This window comes from Apium graveolens, chromosome 2 (genome assembly GCF_009905375.1).
Source record: "Apium graveolens cultivar Ventura chromosome 2, ASM990537v1, whole genome shotgun sequence".
Classification (NCBI taxonomy): Eukaryota; Viridiplantae; Streptophyta; class Magnoliopsida; order Apiales; family Apiaceae; genus Apium; species Apium graveolens.
Window position 1 is genome coordinate 168560596 of NC_133648.1, and position 26883 is coordinate 168587478.

The following is a 26883-nucleotide window of genomic DNA, read 5'->3' on the forward strand; positions in this document are numbered from 1 at the left end:
ACCAACCCAATTCAACCTCAAATCAAACATACAACCAACATCCATCCTTATCACATCATATCAGCCCCAACCAATTCAATTTTAACATTCATACTTATGCCTAAGCTTGAATTTAACTATACTACATTCTTTTAACCAAAATAACAAGATTTACCATTTCATTTCAATACCATTTCAATCCCAAACTCTAAATCACAAACATTAAGCTACAATATCACCCTACTAATCAAAATCATCTTATAATACATAGGAATCTAGGGTTTGGAGATGATATACCTTCCTTGAAGTGGTGGGAGGAGCTAGGAAGCCTTAAGAAGCTTTGAGAAGTCTTAGGAATGCTTGGATCTTCAAGGAAATCAAGAAAAATTTCAAGTTAAAAACTTGAAAACACTATTCATTGTCTTCTTCATTGATTAAATGAAGAAGATTGAGAAGGAATTGATGGCTTAAACTCATGATATAGCCCTAAGTAAGCATAAAGATGATTAGGGAATTATCTTACCAATTTAGGAGGCTTGGATCTTTGATTTTGAATTTCTCTCCCTTTGCAATAGTAAAAAGCCGAGAGCTATGAAGAACAATGCCTTGGTTTCTTTTTGATTTTTGATGAAAATGATTTGCTTGGCTTGGTTGGTTTGATTTTGTGTTTGTTTTAGTTAATTACCTATTTGCCCTTGATTTTGTGTGGTTAAAAAGCCACCACATCTCCTTCCTTCCCATGTCATGCCTATGTCATGTGGTGATGTCATCTTTCCCTCATTGTCCTCTTCTCATTGGTTGGGTGACATCACTCTCTCTAATCCCTTTGATTAACTTCCTAATTGTTTGCCTAATGACCGTTGATCTGTTATACGGTTCGCTTAACTTTCATTTTCGTTTATCGTTTGAAGGATCATACCCGAGATCTTATTACTGAGGTTCCCTTAACCTTTCTCAATACATTATATTCCTTTTTATGATCCTCTCTTATAATCCTTTAATTTAAATCCTTCGTATCCTGTTACCTTATATTCAATTCTTTCCGTATCTAGTGGATTTCCGAGAAAAATCAAAGTGTTTGAATTTGGATTCTGACGATCTTTACATACACTTATATCCCATATAAAGTACTAATAAAATCTCAGAATATCCATATCAGAACCCCTACATAGTGTGGCATGAAAAGTTTTCTCATTCAGCAAAAATACTATTCATAAGGGTTTCAAAATTTCCAAAAATTGGGGTTATTACAGAAGACAAGTATGAGGCCTTGGTGGTCGGAATTGCCTCAGCTGAAACCCCGAGGGTCAAGAACTTCAAAAGTTTGCTGAGACTCAATGTTGATGATTTCTCAAAGTAAATGGATAATTCAAAATAAAGCACGGGACAACAATAAAATATGAGAAACTTGTGAATCCATGACTCAAATGAATAAGGGCTACATTCCGAGGGAGGAAATCATGAAGGTCGTTGCCTATGAAATAGAAAGTTACACGAGAATTTTTTACTTCTAAGTCACGAAGACCCAAAAACTAATACAAACACATAGCTATGATAACCATAAGTTACTAATAATAGGTTACTTCATGAGGTGAACTGAGGCTAAACACATAGCTATGTTAAACACCAAGAAAGTGACGCAATTTCCGTGAGAAAGTGTGATACACGAATATGGACTTTCGTGAATCTCAATGGCGGATAATGAACATCAGCTCAACAACAAGGATTTAAAAAAAATACAAACAAACAATTATGAGGAGAATAATTGTGTTTCCTACTTCATTCTTGTCCAAAGAGAATAAGCAAGCCGAGACGGCCATGTGAATGGTCCTTGATGGACTGAAGAAGAGGACCGAATATTAGAGAAATGCTTCAGCGGACTATCTACTTCCCATATTATGGGTGAATCGTGCCATTTACAAAGTAAATGCAGGAGTTACGTCATTCTTGTTAACCTACAAAGATAAGGTTGGGATGCCCTTTGGAATCACTCCATCCCAAGGGTCGGGGCCTTTGAGTCCGAGAAGAACGAAAGAAGACATGACACATGCTCTAAATTTGATTAAGCCAAAACGGGGATTGCTAAGGATCAGAAATAAGTTTCTCATAACGCAAGAAGTAAAATAATGATTTTGTTGATAATGGACATTACTCCTTAGAGATATTAATGCACATGGAGTTGGGCAGGAAGGAAATCTGAATCCCATGGTTCGAAGTGCCGCATCTAGTCAAGAACAAAATTAAGATGAGGCTCCTACAAGCTTGAAAACGTTTAAAGAAAATGAGGTATTTATACTTGACACACTTTAAATCCGAGGGTTTAATTAAATCGAGCATCCAAATAGGACAACGCACTTAGTCAGACGAACTAAACAAAAGGGGTCAGGATTCCTGATCTAAGATTTAGGACTCGGGGGGCTCGTAGATGCCATGTTCCATCCAGTTGAAGGCAAGGAGAAGGCACGTTTCATCTAAGCAAACGCTCATAGAGCCATGATTTTATCCGATTAAAGGATCAAGGATTGCAAGTGGAAAGAGGAAAATGCTATTATAAGTTAGAGCACAGAATAAGGTTCGATTTGATATATTATAAGCTCGAATCGGGAAAACGAGCACAAAGTTATGACTGTTGAAAGGCTTGCAGCTCGTAATTGGGGATTCATGATCTAAGATTTAGGACTCGGGGTCCAAGGGGTCAGAATCCTAATCCAAGGGGCCAGGATTCCTGATCTAAATTATGAATCGTTTGACCAGTGGTCAGAATCCTGATCCAAGGGGCCAGGATTCCTGATCTAAATTGTGAATCGTTCGGCCAGGGGCCAGAATCCTGGTCCAAGGGGTCAGGATTCCTGATCTAAATTGTGCATTGTTCGACCAAGATCCTGACCGAATGAAATCCTGACCGAAAATCCCAGGACCAAGACAAATCAGTCCATAATTCAGTCAGCATCCTGGTCAAAGGGGGATTTCTAAAAAAACTATAATAAATAATAATAATAATAATAAATTTAATATAATTCGAGATTTTTTAACCCGGTTTGGGCTATTATTCGGAAATTTTATCTGAGTTGAATTTTATTCGAGAATTTTTTAACCCGGTTTGAGCTATTATTCGGAAAACTTTATCCAAGTCAAATTTAATTCGAGAATTTTTAACCCGTTTTGGGTTATTATCGAGAAATATTTTATCCGGAAGGACCATATAAAAAAATTTATCCGTTTAGGACACTCCTCACATAGGGCTCATATTATTCAATATTATTATTTTTTAATAATAATATTTTAAAAAAAAAGTCGGTGAAATCATAAAAATAAAAAAAAATTACACATTTTTTAGCAGAATCCTGGTCGAAAGGAGTATTGCCTGAAAAGCCCTCGACCAGACTAAATGAGGAGGTAATTCGACCAGGGGTATTACATGGCAAACTGCAATTTAGTACCTCAACTTATGCGCATCTGACTGCTTGCTTCCTGAAATTTTGAATTTGACAATTCCGTACCTGAAATTTGGAAGTTTGCACATTGACCTATGTACTTCACAGATTTACGAATTAGTCCCTCTAAAATTACAAATTAATTTCTAAAATATTAAGAAAAATTACGGAAAATACCCGGAGGTACGGAAAAAATCCTAAAAATATTAGGAAAAATTATGAAAAATACCCGGAGGTACGGAAAAATTCCTAAATTATTATGAAAATACTCTGAGGTACTAAAAAATTGCTAAATTATTAGGAAAATTACTCGGAGGTAAGGAAAATTCCTAAAATATTAGAAAAAATTATGAAAAATATCTGGAGGTACGGAAAAATTTCTAAAATATTGGGAAAAATTGTGAAAAATACCCGGAGGTATGAAAAAATTCCTAAATTATTATGAAAAAAACCCGTAGGTCCGGAAAAATTCCTAAATTATTAGGAAAATTACCCGGAGGTACGGAAAAATTCCTAAAATATTAAGAAAAAGACCCGGAGGTACGAAACAATTCCTAAAATATTAGAAAAAACTATGAAAAATACCTGAAGGTACGGAAAAATTCCTAAATTATTATGAAAAATATCCGGAGGTATGACAACATTCCTAAATTATTAGAAAAATTACCCGGAGTTACGAAAAAAATCCTAAAATATTAGAAAAAATTATGAAAAATATCCGGAGATACGAAAAAATTCCTAAAATATTAGGAAAGGTTATGAAAAATACCCGGAGGTACGGAAAGATTCCTAAATTATTAGAAAAATTACCCGGAGTTATGGAAAAATTCCTAAAATATTACAAAATTACCCAGGAGGTACATAAAATTCCTAAAATATTAGGAAAAATTATGAAAAATACACGGATGTACGGAAAAATTTCTAAAATATTAGCAAAATTATCCAGAGGTACGGAAAAGTTCCTAAAAATTTAGGAAAAATACATGTGGGTGCGAGATAATCCCTGAAAATTAAGGAAAAAATATCAGAAAATTCCTAAAAATGGGAATATGTACGAAAATGAATAGGGAAAATTATTCTAATTTCAAAAAATATAATGAAGCCCATGATAAGGCAAATCGTTGTGAATGTGTAGGTCACTCCATATTTTACACTAAAAAATGATACCCCGGATAGGGTAAGAGATAACTTAACTTCTACGAAATATCAAGTGTGTTTCCCAGAAGTTGGGGGGAAATTATAGGAAATAAAAATAACCCTAATTGCAGAGTTAATGTCGTATTAATTAGACCTGATTTGATCAAAGGGAAAAGCCCAGTTAATGAAGCCCAAACCCTAATTATTTATTAAATTCGTAATTAATAAAGGGGCTAATTAAACAGCCCAGTAAATATGTTCAAATAAGTAACTACTTCTACAAGAAGTAGCCTTCAAGCAACCTAAATTCAGAAGGAAATTAATTTTTGCTTTCTAGGACTCTAAAGTCCAATAAGAGGTGGAGACTTGCCCACCAAGTCACCCAATTCTATCCCAATTCCTAGACTCTTGACGTCTATATAAAGGGTCTTACCCCTTCAACTTCAAGAGGACATTTTCCTGGACAAGAGCTCCATACATCACCACTATGTAACCACGTTTCGGAGAATAACATTAAGCATCGCGAAGTCGCGAACACATCCTACAAGCCACGAGGCCATTACCTGTAACGACGTTTTAGACTTAGTCCTTGAAGGACATGAAAATCACTATGTCCTTGGTGAGCTCTCGATGTCATAGCCTTGAGGGTAAGCATCACCAAGAACTACGTTTTGACTTGATCCTTGGCATACGTCGAGGTACATAGGCATCTTGTGAGGGAAGATTCAAGTCACGAAACATAAGTGCGGCCATTAAAACTCGAAACTTATCAAATCCTAACATTAAAAACTCGCAATAAATAAATACATGTTTTTACCCATAACACCAACGGTCTATTACCTTTATCGACCATTTACTTTAGTTCAACTTCTCTTTAGTTCATTTTCTTCTGTGAGTAATTTGATTTTAAACATGGTAACGAGACGAGCATAAGAAAGAAATAAATTGTATAAGTACAAAATTTTGTACTTTCATCCTAAGTTGTTACACTACTTTATGTTATGATGAGTAGCCATAATTCTTTTTAAAATTCGTCCACAACAAAATTTATTATCGAAAATAATTCGTTAATCGTTACAATGATTATAATGATTTTGTGTAAAAATAAAATAATAGATATTATTGATCTGGTCTAAAAGAAAAAATTAATATTTAAATTTGAGGTAACCAAACAGGCTATAATTTGTAATTTGCTTAATCATTAATTTTGGTTATATTTTTTACAATATAAAATAATATTATATGAGTAACATTAATGAATAAATCTATCTATCTATATATCTATCTAATATAAGTATATATATATAGGTCTTTACTCCGTGGAGTACCATCTTATATGGAGAACCATTGTTTTTATCATGGAATCTCATCATAAATTATAAATTTTTATTTTAAAAAATATAAAATTCGATGCTAATCTAGAATATAAATATAATAAAAATTTAAAAATTAAAATTTGATAAAATTACTTCATTTTAAATTTGATTCTACAGTGGAATAATTTTTAATAAGTGTGTATCTACTGTAATTCTGCTATAAAACCAATTTAAATTTTTTAATGATTTTTTAAATAAAAAATTGTGTAACTTCGATTTTTAACTTGATAATTAAAAATTTTAACTATATATTATGAAAAATAAAATAAATTATATATTTTATATTTTTTAAATAACGATTCTCCACGATTCTCTACGTCAGAGGGTATTATATGGAGTGCTACCCTATATAGGAGAAGATTAAAAAGAAAAGAGAATCCTACGTAATCAGAGAAACCAACCTTCGAACCGTTAGATCTTACTTTGATCCAATGGATGAAAAAATAGACAAATAAAATAAAAATATTACCATAATTATGCTAAAGGGTATGACTGGAATACAATATATCATGACATTACTATGCATAACTATAACTTTGGTAATGAATAAAATCATATCATTTCTTTTACCATCCAGCACAATCAAAATTTGGCAGATCATCCCTCCCATAACTAGCTTCCATTATTGGTTGCGAGTCATCTGATCATATTCTAGATTATTTTTAACCTTCAAATTTTAAAAACGTCCATTTTTTCTTGTTTAACAAAAAAAACGTTCCTTAATTATAAATGTATGCATGAATGTGTTGGATAGTTAATTACCAATTCAATGTTGATGGGAGATTTAGTAAAAAATATTCTTCTAGATATTTTTGTTAAACAACAATTTTAATTACTTTTTAAAAATGTTATAAAATACGTATTTTGGTATATTTTCTTTAAAGATACTCAAAATCTTATTTTTTTTATAAAAATTGTATTCTAGAAAAATACTTAATACAATCTTATTCTATAAAAAGTACTTAATAGAATTTAATTCTAGAAAAACAATCTTATTTTAGAAAAACACAAATCTTATTTTACCAAAATACTTAATAGAATTTTATACAAGAAAAGCAATTATTAGTCAATTATTTAATAGAATTTTACGATTATTTTTTAGTTAAGAGATCATGTTGTTTATTCATAAAATACTTTGTAGAATCTTATTATAAAGATGAGGTGTAGAATCTTATTTGAGAGAAACATAAAATACTTTGTAGAACTTTAAAATCTTTAATGAAACACATAATGACATTTTATTGAATTCCATTGAGTATTATATAGATATTTTATTTATTATTTTCATTAATTATTTTTATTTAATATTGAAGTATGCAAGATTCTACAATATATTTTATTATTGATTAGTTAATATACAATTATAGAATGGTTATTTTAAAATTCTACAAAGTATTATATGAAATTTTTTATTTTTTACTTTGAAGTAAGATTCCACATGTCCTCTTTACTTAAAAATAATTTTGAGATTTACGATAATGAATTGCTAGTATGTTTTACTTCTGCAAAGTACATTATGAAACATCATGATCTCTAATATTGTATTGCATAATTAACTATTAAGTGCTTTTCTATATTAGATTCTATTAAATGCTTATATAAAATAAGATTTTATCAAAAAATTCGTATTCTAGAAAAACACTTGATAATTATGGAACATCATGATCTCTAATATTGTATTGAAAAATAATTAACTATTAAGTGCTTTCTAATTAGATTCTGTTAAGTGCTCATATAAAATAAGATTCTATTAAGAAAATTATATTCTAGAAAAATACTTTTTTTTGCTAGAAGAAAAATACTTAATGGAATCTTATTTTATAAAAGCACTTAATAGAATTTAATTCTAAAAAAGTAATCTTTTCACTAGAAATGCAATTAATAGTCAATTATTAGTCAATAATCTAATAAAATTTTACAATTATTTTCTAGTTAAGTGACCATGTTATTTATTCATAAAATACTTTGTAAAATCTTATTGTAAATAGTGTTGTGCAAGACATGCATGTACTATAACAAGACTAATTAACAACCCTAAGAATTAGTTGTATGATAATCTAAATTTGTATTTTGTATTGTATCACTTGAGTCTGTAAAAATGTCAAAGATTATAATGAAGTATTTTTTCTGTAAACAGTCTCAAGTCTAAGAATAAACTCTGGAAGAAGATCAAGAAGATCATGCCTTAGAGAAATTGTGAAGAAGTTTGGAGTTGAATAAATTTGTTTTGGAAAAAATATTCTAAGTCGAGATATTTATAAGTCACAGATCAAGTCATATAGAGAAGTCATTCGATAACTCCAGAATTACTTATCGAGAAGTCGAAAATAGGTTATAGAGAAGTATCAGAGATATCGATAAGCCAAATAAAGACATGAAGATTGGAGATATCGACAAGTCAAAGTATCATTAGATATCTCAAAGATATGTATAAGTAAAAATATATATAGAGGTCTATGAGATATCACCAAGTCATTTATGCATTAGAGAACTCATAGATATCGACAAGCCAAATGAAGACATGAAGATTGGAGATATCGACAAGTCAAATTCTCATTAGAGATCTTAGAGATATCGACAAGTCAAAATGCTTATAGAGATATCAGAGATATCGACAAGTCACTTCTACATGCATAAATTTGGAGACCTCGACAAACCAAGTTCACTTACAGAGAACTCAGAGACCTCGACAAGTCAAAACACTTATAAAAAACTAAGAGATCTCGATAAGCCATTATACTTATCGAGATGTCAATTCTCTATAGTTCAAACTGAAGATCTCGATATGAAGCTCAAGTACATAATGTAGATAAGTTAAATATTCAAGATTATCAATCAACAAACAATCTAATCACTTAATTTGAAAAGTCTACAAAAACAGCTTGAAGAGTGCAAGATCAAAGACCAAGATTAACTGACAAAGGAAGGTCACAGATTCACAGGTTTTGCAAAGATACGCTAAGCCAGAAATGGAAAGATTTAGTGATAACTTAAAGTAGGGCTTAGTACATTCTATTGCATGATGTGTAAACCCGTGTTTACTAATCTATAAAGTAAACACTGCTCCTTTGTTTTTAAAAGAAGAAAATAGATCTAATTTGTTGCTTATAACTCTCTCAAGGAAAAAGTTGAGTTCTTTACTTACAAAGAACCAAGAATTTGTAGCAAAATATTAGCTTGATTTTAATACAAAATTAAGCGAGTTTTGAAATGTTAGATATATTTGATAATGTCATGTCTAATATGATTTATGTTTAGTTTTTCAGATATTACTTAAACAGGACAAATCAGTACTTAACTGAAATCAACACTTATACTGAAATCAGAACTTAAGTCATCAGTACTTAAGGTTCAGGAGATATTTATCAGAAGATAATATCAGGACTTAAAGGAAATATTCAGATAAGGAAGGCAACTGATTTACAGGAAGAGAAGATCTAGACAAATGTAAGAAGAGATATGCATGAAGAAGGAATTCTGTGAAGAATGGAATACTTGGAAGAAAAGATATCTGATTGATATATTTTAGGAAGCAGAATTATATTCCATATCAATTAGCGATTATCTTGTAACTGTGTAGTATATAAACACAGACATAGGATTTACACTACAAGTGTTATCATTATCGAGAAGATTATTCATAGTAACCCTAGCAGCTCTCGTGATATTTGTCCATCACTGAGAGATGACAGTTCCATATTATAACAGAGTTTATTGTTTTGAATAAAGTTTGTTTTCTGTTACTTGAGTTATTAGAGTTCGATTTGATTGTGCTATACACTGTATTCACCCCCCCCCCTCTACAGTGTGTGTGTGACCTAACAAGTGGTATCAGAGCCTATCTGTTAACACACAAACAATTTAAGATCCAAAAATAATCATGTCTGAAGTAGAAACTCCAACTAAGCCCACCAAAACTGAAGAACCCATAAAGACACAAATCCATAGCCGATATGAGGCTATTAGAGTTCCCATATTGAGACCATCTGAATATCCCATATGGAAGGTGAGGATGACCATGTTTCTGGAAGCTACAGATCCAGAATATCTAGATAGAATCAAGGAAGGGCAAAGGAAGGGCCTCACAAACCAACCAATATTGCTGTTGCAGTTGCAGGTGAAGCAGCAAAGTCAGTACCAAAGGAGAAGAGTGACTACACTGCTGAAGATATCGCATCAATTGCTAAGGATGCTAAGGTACGAAACTTACTGCATAGTGCCATTGATAATGTAATGTCAAATAGGGTAATAAACTGCAAGACTGCAAAGGAGATATGGGATGCCTCGGAAACAAGATGTCAGGGAACTGATACGATTAAGAAGAACAGGAAGACAATACTCACTCAAGAGTATGAATACTTTGACTCAAAGGCTAATGAGTCATTGACTGATTTATATGATAGATTTGTCAAACTCTTGAATGATTTGTCACTGGTTGATAAGGAGTATGATCTTGAAGATTCAAACCTTAAATTCCTGTTGGCTCTTCCTGAAAGTTGGGATTTGAAGGCAACAACAATAATAGACAACTATAATCTTGATGAAACGACTCTTGATGAAATTTATGGGATGCTCAAAACTCATGAACTTGAGATGGAACAAAGAAGCAAGAGGAAAGGAGGAAAGTCAAGGACAGTTGCTCTTAAGGCTGAAGAAGAATCCCCCAAGGCAGCTACCTCAAGGAAAGGCAAGGGTAAAGTTCTCTTCACAAAGTCTGATACTGAGTCATCAAGTTCTGATAGTGATGATGACTCAGAATCTGAAAGCTTGCCTGAGACGGATGCTGATGAAGAGATGATAAAGCTGTGTGCCCTTATGGTGAAAGGAATCACAAAGATTGCATACAGGAAGTTCAGGAAGGGAAAGAAGTTTTCCAGGAAATGTGCAAGTTCTGATAAGAAGAATTTCAGAAAATCTGAGGGCAAAGGAGGAAAGTCTGACAGAGGAGATTATACAAATGTCAAATTCTACAACTGTGGTGAGAAATGCCACATATCTCCCGATTGCAAGAAAGTGAAGAGTGACAAAGGCAAGACTCTTGTCACAAAGAACAAAAGCTGGACAGACACCTCACATTCTGAAAGTGAGGAGAATTATGCCTTGAAGGCAAATGCTGATATGGAAATTGCTGAAAGCAGTTCTGAAGCTGCTGAGTTAAAGGTACCTCAAACTACTTATGTCTTTCATACTGATGATATTAATGAGTTGAGAAGATATCTTAAAACCATGTTCATTAGCTATAGAGATCAAACTTTAACATGTGAAAGATTAACTTCTGAAAATCTTGCTTGCAAAAAGAGGAATGATTATTTAGAAAAAGAGTTAGTCATGTTCCATCAAACTCAGAAAGATAGAGATGATGCTTTCTATGTTAGGGATGAATTACTTAAAATGAATGAATCTCTAAAAGTTGAGTTAGAAAAGGAAAGAGAGATTATCAGGACTTGGACTAACTCTGGCAGAACAACTCAGAATTTGTTAAGTAGTGAAAACTGGAAAGAGGGCTTAGGTTATGGAGAGGATAAGAATGATAAAGGAACTGTAGATATTAAGCCTATAGTTGTTAAACAAAAGCCAAAGTTAAAACCTGTTAAGTTTGTAGCTGTAAAGTCTGATACTGAGAAATCAGAAGTTAAAAAGGAATTAACTTCTGACAAACTAAAACAGGAAAAGATAACTGAAGTAAACGTAGGCTTAATGACAAAGAAGCAGCTTAAGCATAAGCTGAAAGATGTTAAGAATGCAAACAAGGTAAAATCACCTAGGAAAAATAGGAATGGAAAGGAAGGTGTGAATAAAAGCAATGATTATAAGCCTGTTCCTGATGCTCTTAGAAAAATGTGTCATAACTGTGGAAGTTCTAACCATCTGGTTTCTTTTTGCAGGAAGAATAAGAACATAAACTTATTACCTTCAAAGTCAGGAGTTAAGAGTCAGTATGTTAGATATAAGCCACAAAATCCTTGTTTTTATTGTGGTAGTTTATGGCATTCCAATTATACTTGTAAGGAGTATCATAGTTTGTACTATGATTATTATCAAATAAAACCTTCTTTAAAGAAAGTTATCATTGTTCCTTTTAGTGTAAGTTCTGATTCAAAGTCTGATAGTGTAAATTCTGATAAGAAAAATGTTAACATAAACTCTGATGCTAAATCCGCTGCAAATGTTAACAAACTTAATAAGGCCAAAGGATCCAAGCAAGTATGGGTCCTTAAAACTAATCATTAGTGGTCTTTGTGATTGCAGGACAACAGGAAAAACATCCTAGTTCTGGACAGTGGATGTTCAGGACATATGACTGGAAATAAAGCCCTGCTATCAGACTTTGTGGAGAAGGCTGGCCCAAGTGTTTCTTATGGAGATGGAAACATTAGAAAAACATTGGGATATGGCAATATCAATTTTGGGATTGTCATCATTAAAGAAGTAGCTCTAGTCTCAGGACTTAAACACAATCTGCTGAGTGTTAGTCAAATCTGTGACAGAGGTTATCATGTGGATTTCTTTGAAGAACACTGTGAAGTTGTAAGTAAATCTACAGGCAAAGTTGTTATGAAAGGATACAGGCGTGGTAACATTTATGAAGCCAAGCTTTCAACAAGTACTGATGGTTCTGCAATCTGTCTGATGAGTAGAGCATCAATTGAAGAAAGCTGGAATTGGCACAAGAAACTCTCTCATTTAAATTTCAATAATATAAATGAATTAGTCAAGAAAGATCTTGTGAGAGGACTTCTAAAGTCAGTATTTGCTCCTGATCGCCTTTGTGATTCTTGTCAGAAGGCTAAACAAAGGAAATCCTCATTCAAGAGCAAGACTGAATCATCAATTCTTGAGCCTTATCACCTACTACATGTTGATCTACTTGGTCCAGTAAATGTCATGTCTATTGCAAAGAAGAAATATGCTATGGTCATAGTGGATGAGTTCACCAGATACACATGGGTGTATTTCTTGCACACAAAAAGTGAAACTGCATATATCTTGATTGATCATGTCAGGCAACTGGATAAATTGGTCAAAGATTCTGTGAAGATAATAAGAAGTGATAATGGTACTGATTTCAACAATTTGATAATGGAAGAGTTCTGCAAAAACCATGGAATCAAGCAGGAATTTTCTGCTCCTGGAAATGCACAGCAAAATGGAGTTGTTGAAAGAAAGAATAGAACTCTCATTGAAGTTGCACGTACAATGCTTGATGAAGCAAAGCTTCCAACCTATTTCTGGGCTGAAACTGTGCAGACTGCTTGTTTTACTCAGAATGCAACACTCATTAACAAGCAAGGAAAGACACCATATGAGATGGTGAAGAAAAAGAAGCCAAATCTGAAGTATTTTCATGTATTTGGATGCAAATGCTTTGTTCTTAAGACACACCCTGAACAACTATCCAAATTTGATCTAAAAGCTGATGAAGGAATCTTTGTTCGATATCCACTTTCCACAAAAGCCTTCAGAGTCTATAACTTGAGAACAAGAGTGGTCATGGAATCTATCAATGTGTCTTTTGATGATAAGAAGATTACTGGACTTGAAGATTTCAATGATCATGATCAGCTGAGATTTAAAAATGAAGACTTAAATTCTGATACTGAAAATCCTGACAGTCTAAATCCTGATACTGCAAACTCTGATGGATTAAACTCTGATGTTATTGAAATTGTGGTGACTATGCCAAAGGAAGATGCACCTATGCAGGGGGAGCATACTCAAGATACAACCACATCTCAAGAAGCATCAGAACATACATCTAGCTCTTCAAGTTCTGATTCGTCAAGTTCTGATAAGCCAAGTTCTGATAATTCTGAAAACTTAAATTCTGAAGAATCCAACTCAGAGAGCATAGTTTCAGAGGGAGCATCAGAAAATATTGATGAAGATAGCATGGATCATGGGGGAGCATCCAGTTCTAGAGAAAACCTTCCATCTGCAAGGAAGTGGACCAAATCACATACACCTGACTTAATAATTGGAAATCCTGATACAGGTGTCAGAACTAGAACAACTACTTCAAGTGAATGTCTTTACAATTCTTTTCTTTCTCAGACTGAACCAAAGAAAGTGGAAGAAGCTCTTCAAGATGCTGATTGGGTGCAAGCAATGCAGGAAGAGTTAAATGAATTTGAAAGAAACAAAGTCTGGACCCTAGTGCCAAGACCAAAGAACAGATCTGTTGTTGGTACAAAGTGGGTATTCAGAAACAAAACTGATAGTGATGGAATAACTACAAGGAATAAGGCAAGGTTGGTTGCAAAAGGATATTCTCAACAGGAGGGAATTGATTATGATGAAACATTTGCACCAGTTGCTAGATTGGAAGCCATAAGGATATTTTTTGCTTATGCTGCTCACAAAAAGTTTACTGTCTTTCAAATGGATGTGAAAAGTGCTTTTCTCAATGGAGAATTGGAGGAGGAAGTATATGTTGAACAACCTTCAGGCTTTGTAGATCCCAAATATCCTAATCACGTCTACAGGCTTGGTAAAGCACTTTATGGCCTTAAGCAAGCTCCAAGAGCATGGTATGAGACATTAGCTCAGTTTCTTCTGGAAAGTGAATTTAACATAGGAACTATAGACAAAAAAACTATTCTACCTCAACCATGGAAAGGACTTACTTCTGGTTCAGATATATGTTGATGATATCATCTTTGGTTCTACAAATGACAGACTTTGTAAGAAGTTTGCCAAACTGATGTAGTCAAGATATCAAATGAGTATGATGGGGGAACTTAGCTATTTTCTGGGCCTTCAAGTCATGCAGAATGAAGAAGGCACTTTTATTTGTCAAACCAAGTACACCAGAAATTTGCTGAAGAAATTTGGAATGCAAGATTGTTCAAGTGCATCCACTCTCATGGCCACTGCAACAAAACTGGATAAGGATACTGGTAAATCAGTAGATATTACTGATTATAGAGGTATGATTGGCTCTCTACTCTATCTAACTGCTAGTAGACCTGATATCATGTATGCTACCTGTCTTTGTGCAAGATTTCAAGCAGATCCAAGAGAACCTCACTTAACAGCTGTGAAAAGAATTTTCAAGTATCTTAAAGGAACAGCTGATCTGGGATTGTGGTATCCCAGAGAATCAGATTTTAAACTAATAGGTTACTCAGATGCAGATTTTGCAGGTTGCAAAATTGACAGGAAAAGCACAAGTGGAAGCTGCCAATTTCTTGGAGGCAGATTGGTTTCTTGGTTTAGCAAGAAACAAAAGTCAATTTCCACATCAACTGCAGAAGCAGAGTACATTGCTGCAGGAAGCTGTTGTGCACAAATTCTTTGGATGAAGAATCAGTTACTGGATTATGGGTTAACATATTTTAAAATCCCTATTTACTGTGATAATCAAAGTGCTATTGCTATGACGGGTAATCCAGTTCAACACTCAATGACAAAGCACATCAGCATTAGGTACCACTTCATAAGGGAACATGTGGATGAAGGTACAGTGGAATTGCACTTTGTTCCAACAGATCAACAACTAGCAGATATCTTCACAAAACCACTATGTGAAGCTACTTTTACAAGATTGGTAAATGAACTTGGAATGGTTTCAGGTTCTTTTTCTAAATCTGCTTAGCTCTTGTTCTGATGCATCAGACTTTATGATCAGTATTTACAGAAATTACTCTCTTTGTATTCTATACTTGATTGAAAATTGTTTAAGTACTGATTGTTGTCTGATGTGAATTTCTAAACTCTGATAGTGATATGACTGTTTATGTGACTATTCAATCCTATGAGGATAACTATGCTAGATGCTGACCTAGTAGTCTTTAATATACTAGAGATCCCACGTTAGAAGTAATTATTTATGTGGAAATCTATTGACACAAGCAAATTCTGATATTGAGCTTAGTCAAGTTTACTTTCTCTATCTTATTACTAAGTCAAAAACTAGAATAATGCTTCTCATCTATTAAGTTCTGATGTTAGTAAATCTGTTGAATGTACTAAGTGCTGATAAACCTCACTTATCAAAAGAAAAAGGAAAAGAAACAAGGAATAAAAATCTGGTACTCCTTTGAGATCTAGAGTAAAAATGTGGAAGGGACGACCCAAGTGCATTGCTGGTATTAAGTAATATGCATCAGAAAAAGCAAAAATAAATATTTTTCTTGGTGACTTTTCACACTCTATGATTACTGGAGAAATACTCTGATAATAGCATAAATTCTGATAAGCAGTCATAACTCACTTACATTGAGAAGCCACTGTAAAATGGAATTTTAAAAGATGCATAAAATAAGCACAACAACAGTTGAGGTGGACTCATGCATGAACTCATTCAAAAGTAGGCTTCAGAATAATGACAGATTTTAAGTAAAGTTCTAAGTTATGCCTTATTTCTAAGATGTACTGAAGTGAATCAGACTTTACTCTTTGTCTGATATTTTGCTTAATGCACACACTTACACTCCATATAAATGATGAAAATTACTTTGGCGTTCAATGTTATTTTAGATGAACCGTTTATGTGTCAAATTGCATAAATTCTGAGGACAAGTTCTCATGAAAGTTCTGATGATTAAGTTCTGAAGAATCAACATCAGAATTTGTGTGAAGAATTACGGAGATAGGCATTCACTTTTTGAGTTAAGAAATCATGTTCTGATGACTGTTAAGTTCTGATATAAGTCTTAGTGCTGATATTAAATTCTGATTCTTTACTTGACTTATTTGTGGTTAAAATCTGCAACAGTCTTATTTTAATTCAGAATATGTTTGGGTGGAATGTTAACAGTCAATATAATTAGGGTTAGTGGAACACGTCCACGCATAGTAATATTTACTTGTTTCTTGTGCGCATTAAACCCTGTTTTACACTTCCAATGACTATTTTTCTTCTTCCCAGTCTAGGGAGATGAGGTAGAATTATTTATACATGTCTGCATTAAATTATCCTCACGTCTCCTGGCATTCTATTGCCTATATAAACCATCACCTCACATCAGCCTACACATCATTTCTTTTCTCACATACTCACTCTCTTTTCCTTCATACCAACACAATCATGGTTAACTACAATATATTTTTAAACTATGAGACCTTAAACATGGAGTTGAGCTGTGAGGACTGGCAACAGGAATGGCACGTAACTGTCATTCCTGATGAGATTTGGGACTCGGTTCCCCAGGAGGTTCTCACACACCTCCTGTTCTTTTACATGGACTACCATCGCCATCTGGAGCGATTGGAAGAAGAAAGGCTGGAAGCTCTCCGCCAACAAGAGCAAATCATTCGACTCACTATTCTTTTTGTAGAGAGTCGGAAGTAGAAATAATTTATTTTCTTCTTCCTGTTTTTCTTCATCGTCAGCTTTGTCCGGCTTCTTAGCCAAGGACAAAAGCTGTTGATGTTAGGTTTAGTAGCTTAGGACAGTCTTGTAATGTTCTGATGTAAATTTCGATTTCATGAATGTATTCTCTTAATATATTAATGGAATTTTATATTTTTGCAAGATTTTGTCTCTGAGATGTTTTGCAATTCTACTGAATTGTTAAATCCTGATATATCCATATTCTGATGAACATTTTAATTGCTGATATAAATTAAGTTCTGATTCTGAAATGTCAGTACTTGTTTACTTGATTTATTTTTTGGTCATTCTCACACTTTATATTTTTCCAGAAAATGGGTTTTGCAGTAAAAATGATTAAAAAAAATGGGAACAGTTTAAATTTTGAATTAAAACTGACTTACCTCAATTAATGGGATTACTTGGTAAGTGGAACGTTTTTTTCCTTGAAAAACTGCATGTGATAAGTAATGATTACTGTTTTCCCGTGCCCATTAATTATTCATTATTGCTGCATTTCTGACAGGTGTCCAACGGTTATTTTTTAACCATGTATAAGTAAGAGAGAGAGAGAAGATTATACAATCTTTTATTTACTTTTACACTTTATCTCTCTTTCTTTATTTTTACTCTCTCTCATCTCCTGACGTTGGTTTTCATACAGACATTTTATCAAATACCTTACAGGAAACCTTAATTCTCAACTTTTTCTCATGGCACCTAAGGATTTGATCATAGATGGAGCCAAGTTCGTTCCCAACAACTATGCTGCAATCCTAAATGATGATGAAGCTCCATCTGAGTTGCATTTTGTGCAAGATCTTCTTACACACAGTGAAATTAGGTATGCATTGACCCAGCCTTCAGTCTTTTCAAGCCAACAAGTTCTGACGTTTTGGCGAACTGGGCATTTTGATAATGGTGGTGCAACTGGTACTCCCAACATTGTTTTTGAAGTCAATGATGATGAGCATATGGTAACTCCCGGAACAGTTCGCAAGGCTTTACATTTACCAGAAGGCTGCATTTTCTCAACACCGGAGGAACCTGCTCTACAGCAGCTCATGGCCAATTTGGGGTATGAGCAGAGTTTGGCTAAGCTTGGACAGTTGAAACGAGCACATATCAGAAAGGAATGGAGCTTTTTCTTCGACTGCATCACTAAAGCCTTCGGGAATAAGTGTTCCAACTTTGATGCCATTCCAATAATGAGCCAGCACATCGGGTATGCTATTATTAACCAAACTCATTTTGATTTTGCAAATGTTGTGCTAGGTTTTATAGGGGATAGGATGATAGAGGATAGGAATGTTGTCTACTTTGCTAGATTCTGTCAGCTTATATATAATTTCTGTTGTGCTGATGAACCCCAACCTACCACTGACTTATTTCCACCCTTTAAACTTGCAAAATGGGCTTTTAATGACTTGGTAAATGCTGACCTTAAGAAAACGGTGGTTAGACCTTTACAGATTCCTCAGTCTGTAAAACAGATCCTGGTAAATGCTGATCCTCAAACCTATAGATCTGTTTATCCTGATGTTCAACCTACCACCACATCCCAAACACCACACCAACCATCAGAACATACCACACATACATCTATACCTCAACCCTCTCTCAGAACATATCTCAAAACTTATCTCACACCTTCACAGACAGCTCAACCTTCATCCTCAGCACCTACTGTGAAGCCTTTATCTTCCAAGCCCAAGAGAAAAAAGACTGTTCCTCAGACACCACAGAAGAGAATGAGGATTGTTCAGAGAGATGAGTCAGACAGTGAGGAACATGTTTCTGCATCAGAACCTGTTGTTAAAGAAGCTGAGAAGGTCCCTTCTCAGAAGGATTCTGGAATTGGGGGATCTAAGCTTCTCAAAAGGCTTAGAAGAATGACTTCTGCTGAACCTCCCAATGAATCCCCACCTTCAAAGAGATACAAGAAACAGAGAGCTAAAAGGCCAGCTTCAGATGATAAGGAAGCAGCAGCTAAGGAAGGAGATCAGGAATCTCTGATCTCAAAAGAACCAGAACTTGCTAAAGCTACTACATCTCCCTCTTCATTGTCCCCAACTCAGGAAGCTTCTACAGATAAGGCAAAAACACCATCTGTGTCTCCTGTACATGAAACTGTATCTCCTGTAGACCCAGGCACAAGTGCTGAAATTGATATTCACAACCTGGTTGTGCCTGAGGTTCTCTACTTAGAAGCTCCAACCGCAATTAATCCATCAACAACACCTTTTCCTGATGCTACTCAAACTCCAGAATTGTCTACAACACCTTCTCTGCATCTAGATATTGATGATCAGAATATAGGTGAGCATCAGGATATGGCTGTTGATCAGAACTTGGAAACAGATCAGCACTTAGAGGATGATGCTGAAGCCTCAATTGCTTCTCATACTGTTGTTTTATCAGAAGATGCTGATTCTGTCAGTTCTGATGCTTCAAATGCTGATGATACTGGTGATGTTGCTATTAATGCAGATGCTGATGAAGCTGGTCCTTCAGGACATGCATCTCAACAAACTGTTCATAAATCTGAACTAGTTAAGAAGTTTGTTACAAGAGCAGCACCAGTACCTTGGAGTGAAACTCCTAAAGGACAAGAGTGGACTAAGGAATGGAACTCGGTTACCTTTGTTCCATCTGCAAAGATTATTGCTGAGCACTTGGCAAAAGCTGATAAAATGTTAATTAATGATGATTTCAAGACACAGCCTCGAGTCACTGCATTGAGTACTAGACATCTTCAAGGTCTCCATTCAACAACTCATGCAGAGTTATATAAAATTCAGGAAGAATTGCTCAAGCAAGAAACGACTCAGAAAATTGATAAGAAAAAATTCTTCCAACCTACCTTTGACAGAGTTGCTTACATTGAGAAGATCCAAGAGAAGCAACAATCACAGATTGATGATATTTTTAAAAATCAAGCTTCTCAGCAATCTCAACTCGATGAAATCCAAGCCTCAGTGGAATTGCTTGTCTCTCTTCTCTTACCTGCTGATGCCAAAAAGGGGGAGAAAGTAATTAAGTCCAAATGCAAAACTGTTAAGACACTTAAGGGGAAGGATGATGAAAAAGATGACCAGGGAAACTCTGGAATGGGTGGAGGTCATGGTCAAGGTAGAAGTTTCTCATCAAGAAGAGCTGAAATTACAAGTCACAGGACAAGTTCTGATGCTGGAAAAAGAATTACTTCTGCTACTGGTAAAAGGATAAGTTCTGATGAACTTTTGGATCTTGATGAAGAAATATCAAGACAGTTATTTCTGAAAGAAAATCCAGGAATGGACTTGGAAAGTCTGATGGAAGAAGAAGCTAGACTTAAGTCAGAAAAAGTCAATTCTAAATCTGAAGCTTCTGTTGGTAAAAAGAAACTTCCAAAGGCCAAAGACATTGTGATAAAAGAAAGAACAAATCCTGAAACAACCAAGGCTAAATCACAATTACAGATAGATCCAAGGTCCAAGGGCAAAGAGAAAGTTGGTGAACCTATCAAGGTTTATGTGCCTCCTGTGGATGAAGAAATTACTGTTGAAGATGCTGATCTTGCTCTGACTTCAAGAAAAATTTCTAAGACAACCTCTGACATGGCTCAAGTTGTTCAGAGTAAAGATATAGTTAGTTCTGATATTTCAAAGAAGCAAGTAACCTCTGACATAGCTCAAGTTAACTTGATATCAGAAGATAAATCAAAGGAAACCTCTGACATTGCTCATGTTAAACCTTCAAAGATACTCCTACCAGGATTCACCAAAGCCAAACAGACTCAACCTTTGAAGACTGCTGCAAGTGGTTTTGAAGCAAGAGTGGTTACTGGAAAGGAAGCAAGAGATAAATCTAGATTGGGTAGTGCTGATGAAAGAAGAATACAGAACACAACCAATGATCCAACTTCCTTAAGTGAACCAGGTATTGGAGCAAATCCTGAAAGATTGAATCAACTAGAATCTGTACATATGGTTTACCATACCTACTTGAGAGAACACATCTTGTTGTACTTCATGACAGATGGTAGGGTTTATCATATAAGGGAAAATGCCATTCCGCTGAAGTATTTTGAAGAATTGGAACATATATTATTCTTACTTCAAGTGAATGACAAAATAACAGAAAGTGCTGCAAACTATTTGAAGAGTCAAATTCAGAAACAGAAAAGGCTTTGTTCTGTTAAGTCTGACAGCATATATCTTCCAAAGTACAGAGATCACAAGGGTGATATTGTTGAGATGAAGCCTAACTCTGCTAAGATTATAACTACCTTTCTGGGTTACAAGGCTGTGGAATTCAATCTTGAGTCTGACAAGGCATATTTGATCAGACTGGATCAGGACATAAGGAAAGCTAAAATTAATGATCTCAGGGCTGCAATCTTTCAAACTGGTGAAGATTCTGCAGAACTTAAAGATTCTAAAAGGAGGATGATTGATGAACTCAGATATGCTGAGAAATGTTTGTTAAAGAACTATCTCAGAACAACTCCTGACATCAGAGAGATCAGAAAGTCAAGCCAAGTCAAGATCTACAACTGCTCAAATTCTGATATGTATACAGACTGAAGTTGTTATCAGAAGTTAAAGTTGGTAAAGCTTTAAGGACTGTAAGTTATAGTTATCTAGTCAAATTCTCATGCATTTGTACTTAATATTTTTGACATCATCAAATATCTGTTAAACTTGTATATTATGCTAATTTACAAGTTGGGGGAGATTATTAGATATATTTGATAATGTCATGTCTAATATGATTTATGTTTAGTTTTTCAGATCTTACTTAAACAGGACAAATCAGTACTTAACTGAAATTAGCACTTATACTGAAGTCAGAACTTAAGTCATCAGTACTTAAGGTTCAGGAGATATTTATCAGAAGATAATATCAGGACTTAAAGGAAATATTCAGATAAGGAAGGCAGCTGATTTACAGGAAGAGAAGATCTAGACAAACGTAAGAAGAGATATGCATGAAGAAGGAATTCCGTGAAGAATGGAATACTTGGGAGAAAAGATATCTGATTGATATATTTTAGGAAGCAGAATTATATTCTATATCAATTAGCGATTATCTTGTAACTGTGTAGTATATAAACACAGAAATAGGGTTTACACTACAAGTGTCATCATTATCGAGAAGATTATTTATTGTAACCCTAGCAGCTCTCGTGATATTTGTTGATCACTGAGAGAGGACAGTTCCATACTGTAACAGAGTTTATTATTTTGAATAAAGTTTGTTTTCTGTTACTTGAGTTATTAGAGTTCGATTTGATTGTGCTATACACTGTATTCACCCCCCTCTACAGTGTGTGTGTTACCTAACATGAAATATTGTGTGCACTGTTTTAATTTCAGTTAACATAATATTACAGCATTTTAATCTGCTTTGTTCACCAAGTAAATAACCAAAACACATTCACCCCCTATGTGTTGTATTCATTACCTAACAAGTGGTATCAGAGCAAAATCTGAAAGCAACAGGTTAAAGATCTTGGAAGAATGAATACACAGAAGATTAACAGTATCAAGATTCCTGCCTTTGATAAATCTAACTACACATTATGGAAAAAGAAAATGCTGCTGTTTATAAAGATGGCCAATCCATTATATATTCAGATTCTCAAGAATGGCCCTTTCACCCCATGGAAAGAGTTGAAGAATCTACAGATGGAGACATGGTCATTCCAGCTTATTATGCTCCTAAAGATCCTTCACAGTATACTGAACCTGAAAAGGAGAAAGTCTCTCTGGATAGTGGCTTGCAACTAATTTTAATAGAGTCACTTGACAATGTAATGTATAATAATATTATCAACGGTGACACAGCCAAACAGATCTAGGAGAAAATAGAAATTCGGTGTGAAGGAACAGAGGAAGTTAGGTCAAGCCAAGGGAGAATTTTGGTATCTCAGTATGAGGGTTTCATGGCTAAACCTAAAGAAAGTATAACTGGTGTTTTTAAAAAATTTAATAAGTTGATTAATGACTTGCAGCTTCATGACAAATATAATGAAGCTGAGGAGGTTAACTTGAAGTTTTTGCTCACCCTTCCTGACCACTTGGAACAGAAGATCTCAGCTATAAGAAAAGGGAGAGACTTGAGCAGGATGACACTGGAGGTTTTATATGGTATCTTAAAAACCTATGAACTGGAAATGATTCAAAAAAAGTCTTTAAGAGCTGGTCAAGGGTATATTGTTAATGGATCAAGTGTTCTAGCGGTTGATGATAGCTAGTCATCTCATGATGATCAGGAAATCAGACTCTAGTTGTCTTAAGAAATGAGCAAAAGAACAAGGAACCACGTAAGCAAGTTATTCTTGAACTTGAAGAGGATGAATTTTATACCTTAGATGAACTGGATGAGTTATATCAGTCCATGGATTACTTAGCAAGAAAATTCTCTAATATTAGAGTAAAGAAGCCAAATTTCTTCAAGAATAAGGGACAAACATCCAACAAGGACAACAACTGGAAAGGAAAAGCACAGTATAATTCTGGAAGCAAAAATGGTTACAAAATAGGATCGGTTGAAAGGTCAAAGATCAGGTGCTTCAATTATGATGAATTGGGCCATTTTGCTACAGAATGCAGGAAGCCAAAGAAAGTGAAAAGGGACAAGGCTTATCTTGAATTGGAAGAAAAGTATTAGGCTCTTCTAAGAATGCAACAGGGTAAAGCTTATATTGCAGAAGGAAAAAGTTGGGATGATTCTGAAAATGATGAAGATGAGGAAGTAGGAAACTATACACTCATGGCTTTGGAGCAAGGAGAGTCATCCTCATCAAAAACAAAGGTACCAACTCTTACCACCATTAACTTAAATGAAAGTCAATATAAGGAAACTGTTGAAAATATGAGCATAGAAATGTTCCACATCCATACTAGCATGATAGCAGCTACTGAGGAGGTCAGTAGACTATCAAAAGCTAATGAGAAGCTTGAGAGTGAGAAATAAAAGTTTAATCTACTGCTTATGGAGCTTGAAACAGTCAAGTAAGAAAATGAATATCTAAAGAACAAGCTCAAGTGTGCTAGTGAGATAGAAGCTGTGTTGAGGGAGAAGCTAGAGAAGAATAAAGTGAAACTGAAATCATTTAGAAATGCATCTTAGTTAGTTGGTCAGTACCATGAGAAAAACAAGTCATGTGCTAACATAGCTATTAGATTGGATTATGATGCATTGAACAACAATAGGAAAGTTAAAGGTGATAAGGGAAAAATAACTGCAAGTGAAGATGTCCCAACTATGCTGAGAAAGGTTGGTTCACCCATGTTCAAAGCATGTGAAGTAAATTTTAGTGAAGAAGAGTTGATCATAAATCAAGAAATTGTTGATGAGGACAATGAAAAGAAATGTACAGAAACAACTCCAACTTCTAAAACTGAGAAGAAGCCCATGGTTGATCAAACACCCGAGAAGCCAATCAAGGGAGGTAAAACAAAAGATGCAAGAAAGAAGAAGAAAAATAGAAATGGAAATATTGGGATAAACAAAAGCAACAACTTTGTATTTGTTGCTGATGCTCTTAGAAAACAATGTCAGAAATGTGACTCTATAAATCATCTAACTCAACTTTGTAAAAAGGATGTGTGAGCCATGATTGGGAGCATGCAAGCATGGTGAAGCAAAGACTGAAGATCCCTATTCCTTTGGTGATAAGTTTGATTGCATTTCTTGCAACATGAAAGAAATGACAAGTTACCATAAGCTGAGAATAGACCTCAAGGAAATCAATATTGAGTCTGTAGCCAAAAAGGAATATACAAATTAAGCAATGAACACCATTCTTTCTGAACATTCTAATTATGCATATTATGTTAATAAGAAGAAAGTACCCAACATTGCTTGGGTAGCTAAAAACACTTATTCATCATTGTGTGCAGGACAAAGTGAAGAAAGTCATATGGATCATAGACAGTGGATGCTCAAGATATATGACAGGTGATATGACCCTGCTATCACAGTTTGAGGAGATGGTTGGCCCATTAGTGACTTTTGGAGACAACAACAAAGGTTTCACAATGGGATATGGCAAATTGATTTCTAGAAATATTATCATTGAAGATGTAGCATTGGTTGTCAGTTTGGAAGTAAATCTCCTAAGTGTCAGTCAATTTATATAGAGAGGATTTAATGTCAAATTTGATAAAGGAGAATGCTTAATCATCAGCAAAAAGACTAATAAAGTTGCTCTGAAAGGAGTAAGAAAGGGAAGCCTATTTGTTGCATATTTGACTCAGCAAATGAGATTGGAATTTGTTGCTTCTACACCAAGGCATCTGAAGAACAAAGTAAACTGTGGCATAAAAAGCTCTCTCACTTAAATTACAAAGCAATCAACACTCTAGTCAAAAAGGAATTAGTAAGAGACATGCCAAATCTTGAGTTTGCTTTAAATAAAGCCTGTGAAGCCTGTCAAAAAGGAAAAATGAAGAAATCAAGTCACAAGAGTAAAACTGTGAATTCCATAAGTGCACCTTTGCAATTTTCCACATGGACTTATTTGGACCAGTTAATATCTTATCAATTTCAAGAAAGAAATATGCACTTGTGATGGTGGATGACTACTCAAGATACACATGGGTAGAATTTATGCACTCTAAAGATGAAACTCCACACATCATAATTAAACACATCAAGAAGATTGAGAAATAGGCTAAAGATCAGAATTATGTGAAAAGATTGAGGGGTGACAATGGCATAAAATTCAGAAATGTAACTTTAACAGAATTCTGCAAAGACAAGGGCATTATTCAAGAATTCTCAGCAGCTAGGACACCTCAATAAAATAGAGTTGTTGAAAGGAAAAATAGAATATTAGTGGAGGCTGCTAGAACAATGCTGCAAGATGTCAAGTTGCCAACTAATTTTTGAGAAGAAGCTGTCAACATTGCATGCTACACTCAAAACAGATATCTCATCAACAAAAATCTTGGAAAATCACCCTACACAAAATTATCTAAAAGAAAGCCTACTGTGAAGCATCCTCATGTGTTTGGAAGCAAATATTATGTTCTGAAAGACAACTCTGAATATATGGGAAAATTTGACTCTAAAGTTTTTAAAGTAATTTTTCTGGGATATTCATCGGAGAGAACTGTATATAAAGTCTATGTGCTTGAATAAAAGAAAATTATGGAAAGCACATATGTAACTTTTGATGATGACAAGTGTCCAGGCTTGGATTGTCTTGATGAAAATGAAGCTGAGGCCCTAAAATTTGAAAATCTCAATATTGATAGTGATTCTGAGGATGAAGTTGAAGTCAACATAAATCACATAATGGATGAAGAGTCAACTGAACAAGTGAATCATGAGAATGGAAGCTCATCTTAAACACCTGAATTTGATAGCACAAACTGAAGGGGAGAAAGAGAAGAAGGTTCTGCAAGTCATGCCAGTAGTGAAGAAAATACAGAAAACTCAAGTCAACAAACTCACACTAGGAAGTGGGATATGAGTCACACAAAAGAAGCAATTATTGTTGATCCAACTGTTGGAGTGAGGACTAGAAGAACAAGTGCAAATGAATGGCTTTATGCATGTTTTCTGTCACAAGTTGAGCCCAATAAAACCGAGGAAGCTCTACTTGATCCTGATTGGATATCTGCTATGCAAGAGGAGCTAAATCAGT